Below are 5,936 nucleotides of genomic sequence, written 5' to 3'. Positions count from 1 at the left end.
GCCGATCTTTTATTGAATCAAGCAATCATTGTATACAAAAGGAGAATACATTGTACAAGTGGACTTCATGTTCAACCATGTTAATTATATACTGTGGGGGTAGAGCTCAGGTGGGGGATCACCTTCCCTGGGGAAAAGGCAGTCCGGGCAGCAAAGTCCTTCTTTTATGTGACTTGCAGTCAGTTTTATTTAAAAGGTTTCAACAGAAAATAAATCCTTGCCCTCCAGACTAAGCAGGGTGTCAGGGTTCCGTGCACAGGTGTCCCCGCACCATATGCAGGTAACCACACGGGAAGGCCAAACATGTATGACTACACAGGACAAGGCAGCATGTATGATATACAGTTTATTTGTAAACGGCACAACCAGAAAAAACACCAACAAGCAAACGTAAATAAGGAACGTGACCCCCAACCAAATATAATCCCTGACACCTATAACATATGACAGGAGCAGAAATAGCAATAAACAAGTAACAGGGTTCAGGACTCACAGGAAACAATACTGAGCTATCATCCTGACTGCAGGGAGGGTTTAAATACCCTCCCAGGAAGCACCAGGTGATGGGTAGGTACTGGCAGCTGGGAGACACCCGCAGGTGAGCACTGGAGCTGCAGGTAACAGCGCCACCCAGTGGTGGTCTGGTACCTGACAGGTCCTGGCTGCCTGGAGACACCTGCAGGTGAGCACAGGAACTGCAGAGTGTGTCTCCAGCGCCACCTGGAGGCGCTCGGGATCCTAACACAGGCAGGTTTCCTCTCTACCCCGGGGGTGGAGCTTATCTCAGCCACCTCACAAAACAAAAGAACTTTCAGCAACCTTCTACTCACAACCATCCGTCTTGTAGCTCTCTCAGATTGCTCTCTGAGTCCCAGGCCAGGGCAACATCATGCTTCAGCCTTCCCCCTTTTATCTCACCTAGATAATCAATCATTAACCAATTACACAATCCAGGTGAGAGACACAAAACCCGAGCTGGATTACCCAGACCCAAAGTCTACCGGAAAACCTGGCCTGGGTTCCGCTAGCCTTGAACATAGGATGGAAAGCGAGGGGGTATATATATATCGGCCCCTCGACGGCTTCCCCTTTCCTTATGTCACAATACACATACTGAATATACATCCAGGCCATTAACAGAGCCTCATAACCACACAAAAACCCCCTAACGGGGCAGAAACTCCGAGGCGCTACCCGTCACCTATCCATGCAGCCATTGTTCAAACTATTACAAAAACAATCTCGGGTGATTAGTGATAGACGGCCACACCACCAGGGTAAGACTTGTAGAAGTCAGGGAGGCTTATTACCCCTTCACACCTTCAATCACGTCCCTTGCCCCCACTTGTCTCTCTCCAGCACCTTAATCTTCCTCACCTCATGCAGAATGTCGCTCACCACCACCTGGACAGGAAGGACTTTGCAGAATTTAGATCGGACACTTAGTGTTGCATAAATAACGGACCATTAGGCTTCCAGCGTTGAATTCTCTATAAACCCCACTTGGCATTGCATACACCTACTCGGCCTACAGAGGAGAGGAACACAGAGGGCCCGACGTTCATATACGTCAATGTTAAAAGGGCGATGAAGCAGAAAATGGTCCATAGTCTCCTCCTCACCCGCACACTTCTCTTGAAGACAACCACGGCCTGCCTCATTGACCCTAACATAGAGCTTCAGTGGAGGCACAATCAGGCCGGATCCCTTTATAAATGAATCAACCTTAACGCTTCCCTCATGATTGGGCATGGGCAAACTCTTACAGCGAGCGGGTTATGAAAGTTTCACTCGAGTCGGCTCTAGCTGGACTTTCCTCGGAGTAGATCTAAGATCTTAAGATGACAATCACCACTGCTGCAGCAATTTCAGGCCTGCAGCTGACCCGGATGAACCCTGAGATTTCCCATATGGCCACCTTCCTCCCAAAGTTGCAGAAAAGGCCTAAACCAAGATCTAAACATGGCCGCCCATCCAGGAGGTTCCGCTGCCAGCATATTACTAATATTGAACCTGAGAGACAGCAGTGAAAAGAACTTGGTTAACCTAAGCCGCCTTCTAACCTGGATAGGTAGGTGACATTCCTCGAGATGGAGTTCAGTCTGTTCCCCCCACAGCAGCTAGAAGAACTCAATATAAACCCAAGCATAGGGAGGTAGGGTGAGATGCAAACAAAGCTAATATACAGAAAGACCAGAATCTTATCAAATCAACCCGTTCCCTCAGATAACTTCCATCTCGTCCAACTGGTGACCCTACTATTGGCAGCTTTCAGCCTGCCTTCCCAATCTCAAAGACTATAATTGCTGGTCCCATCTTAAATGCCAAGTGCTCTGATTTATTTTTCTTGGGCAAAGGAAAGGCATCCTGGAGGCCATTCCCCTTACCTTCTTTTACCAATCCCGAAAACTTCACTTTTTCTCCTGGGTAATCTTGGATACATCAGAGAGACCGCCTCATCCATTGATAATCATCATCACATAAACCACAATCCTCGAAGGTGGCTCACCTGGTTTAATGTGGATTGACGCCGGAGGAAGTAGCCGTCTACCTTGCTATCACACAGGGGCTTGTTATCTCCTGTGTGATAGCAATAAAGTTAGGGGGGGGGAAAAATTACATTGATTTAAACAAAACAATTTAAAAAAAAATATTAAATAAAAAGGTGATTAAAAAGTAAAAAAAGAAAATAATTATAAAAAATAAACAATAATGAGATAAAAACTATAAAAAAGTAAATTATAAATAAAAATCAAAAAAAATTAAATTGATTAAAAAATTAAATAAATTAAAAAATAAGAAGAAATAATTGAATAAAAAGGGATAAAAATAAAGAAACAGTAAAAAAAAATTGAAACTAGCCCCGCCCCAAGGCCTGGTTCCACAATACGCCCTCTCTAAGAGAGAGGCGTCAAACTCAATTTAATCGGGGGCCGCGTCAACATTTATGGTTGCCCTCAAAGGGCCTGTCAGACGATATAAATGTATCTAATCTTTATCATAATTGCCTCTGCATTCCATTATCACTGGTTGTAGTAATAACCTAATACCTAGATCTGAAAGTAGAAGTCTAGGAAATGGCCTGGAGGGCCGGATTCGGCCCCTGGGCCTTGAGTTTGACACATGTGGTCTAAGGTCTCCCAGACAGCTAAAACCGCTGTGAAGGAACTCCTACCCCGGACCAAACAGTGTTGTGAGAAAGCAAAGACTCTGCTACTGATGACAAGTGGCAGAAAATATCTTCACAAGCACCTTTCCATTGATATTAAGAAGGCTGATGGGGCGCCAGTTCTCAGTCATGGAATAATCTTCACCCTTTGACAGAAGAATGACACCTGAGCTCCTCCAGGAAGGAGGAAGCATCCCTCAGCAAAGCAACTGCTAAAAACCTCAACCAAGTGCGAGGCCAGGATGTACCGACAGGCTTTGTAAAGCTCAGCCATCAAGACATCTAGTCCGGGGTGCCCTCATCACCTCTTCATCTGGGATCTCCTCCATCACCAAGAGCACATGCACCCTTTAGACCTGGCGTAGAATCCAAAAAGCTTTCCATTTTCTCCTGATCGGGCTTTTTCCTCGTAAGAAGTGAAAGGACCTCATGACCTATAGGATCTCTGACCTGAGACTTTTTGTACCATCCGCGAGGCCACTTGCCATATTAACAGCGACACAATGTTTATTGTTGTGGTAAGTGTCAGCCAACGCGTACTTCCTATAGTCCCGCTCCAGAACCAAAGACGCATGCTGGTTGTGTTGATATTTTGTGAGAAGGAATTTCGCCTCAGAGATTGCCCCGGGATCTCCTCCCCTCGAGACAAGAATGTCCAGCTTCCTCCGCAGACGTTGGTAGGTCACATATCTATCAAGCTGCTTTCTATTGGCTAGGCCTCTGAAGAATCCAGCGATCCTCTTTTTGGTCAGCTCCCACCACTCAGCCTGACTGCTACAAAGGTCCAGGATGGTCACCTGTGCCTGAAAAAATTCCTCAAAGGATTGTCTAACATGTTCTTCCTCGAGGAGAGTCGAATTCAATCTCCAGATGCCCCTCTGAGGGGAGTCTGAAGCATTCAAGACCACAGAGGGCATACAGTGGTCATTAAAGTCTACTACCTGCATCATGGGGGGTGCAAATTTTTAAGCTCCTCTTCAAACAACCTATCTATCCTACTCTGACTACGACCTCGGTGAAAAGTGAACCCCGTGTGGTCCGGGAGGTGCTTAATGGGCAGAACCACAAGTCCAGCATCCCTGACCACGCTACTTAGAAAACCGCTATCATATCCCAGCCTGTTCCTGAGGCCCCTCCTGTCCTTGAGCCTAGTCACAGTATTAAAGTCGCCTCCAAAGACTAAAGAAAAAAAGAAATGGCTTGATCCTTGCAAAAAGGCATTTCCTGTCCCACTTAGTCTGCGGCCCATATACATTAATCAGGCGCAGGTCATGCCCCCCCAGAAGGACGTCTAAGACCATGCATCTCCCAATCTCCAACTCAATAACCCGCCGGACAGTTACCAACAACACCGCCACTCCGCTGTAAGGCTCAGCCGCAAGAGACCAGTATGATGGACCGTACCTCCACTCTCTCTTGGCAATATGAATGTCAGCCAAGGAGGTGAGCCTGGTCTCCTGCAAAAATAAAATCTCAGCATTTAATTGGCTGAACAAAACGAAGGTCGTAGAACGAGCACTCACTGGCTTAATGCTGGCGACGTTGACTGTTGCCACCAACATCCAAATGATGTGTCCTCCAGTCTTTGTGGCCAGTGCGCAGATCTCATTTAGCGCATGTGCATTGAGAAGATCAACTTTCCGCGTCACAAAAACGTAGCCCCTCCCCGCTCCATGCGAAAGGAGCGGCAACCGGGTGATGCTGGGGAGACAGTATATAAAACGCACACCTAGCATATCTATTTGCAAAACCTGAAGGGAGTGAGGAGGCATCTGGTGGCACCAAATGTTTGGTCGGTTGAACCGTTTTATTGTTACTCAGCGTTATACGGGGCAATTTTCTATCTAGACCAGCGGTTCTCAGCCTGTGCAACCTCAGGACCCACATTTGTCCTTGGTCATTAAGTCGTAGACCAAGTTGCACTGCACTGGAATGTATGGCACTGCGGTACCGTGCGTTCTGGTGCGGGCGATCAAACTGTGGGAGGTGCATTTGGGGCTGCCATTCAAATGAATGGCAATGCAACACAGCTCCCTCACCAGAATGCACGGTAGGTGCGAATAATGCACTGTACTAGTGTGAATGGGCCCTCAAAAAACCCTGACACCAAAAACAAAAATTATATATATTTATTTTTCATTAAATAGTTTTTAAGATCCACCCAGTGTCCCTGCCTTACAAGAACTGGAGTGCAACCTCAGCCCGGGGTCCATAGCTACTGCGCTGTGATGGAGCTCCATCCATATGTGCATTGCTCGTACAGCTCCCTTGCGTGTCCTGTAGAGGTGCCGGAAGCCAGAATGTGACATCACTCCGGTCCAGGCACCTCTACAGGACACGTGAGGGAGCTGTACGAGCAATTCACATATGGATGGAGCTTCTTTGCCGCCATTGTCCTATAACATCCCACCTCAACCTGACACTCTGCGCCGGGCACCATATTTGGAATGGCTGCTCGGTGCCAAAACTGACAGCGCTGCTCTAGGGGGAGGCTGAGGAGCCCCTCGCCTAGAAAAGTGGAAGGCATGCGGTGACCTACTGAACGCGGGGTCGCAACCCACCAGTTGAGAACCAAGGCTCTAGAGCAGGGGTCAGCAACCTTAAACACTCAAAGAGCCATTTGGACCCGTTTCCCACAGAAAAGAAAACATCGGGAGCCACAAAACCCGTTTGACATCTAAAATTAAGATAACACGTCATGTGTCGTTTTTTACCTTCATGTTATGTATGTAGGTATATGTGGGCCTAGTAACGCGCTGGACTCAGG

This window comes from Nanorana parkeri, unplaced genomic scaffold (genome assembly GCF_000935625.1).
Source record: "Nanorana parkeri isolate BGI_ZX_2015 unplaced genomic scaffold, ASM93562v1 scaffold1627, whole genome shotgun sequence".
Classification (NCBI taxonomy): domain Eukaryota; kingdom Metazoa; phylum Chordata; class Amphibia; order Anura; family Dicroglossidae; genus Nanorana; species Nanorana parkeri.
This window is presented reverse-complemented; position numbering follows the sequence as displayed.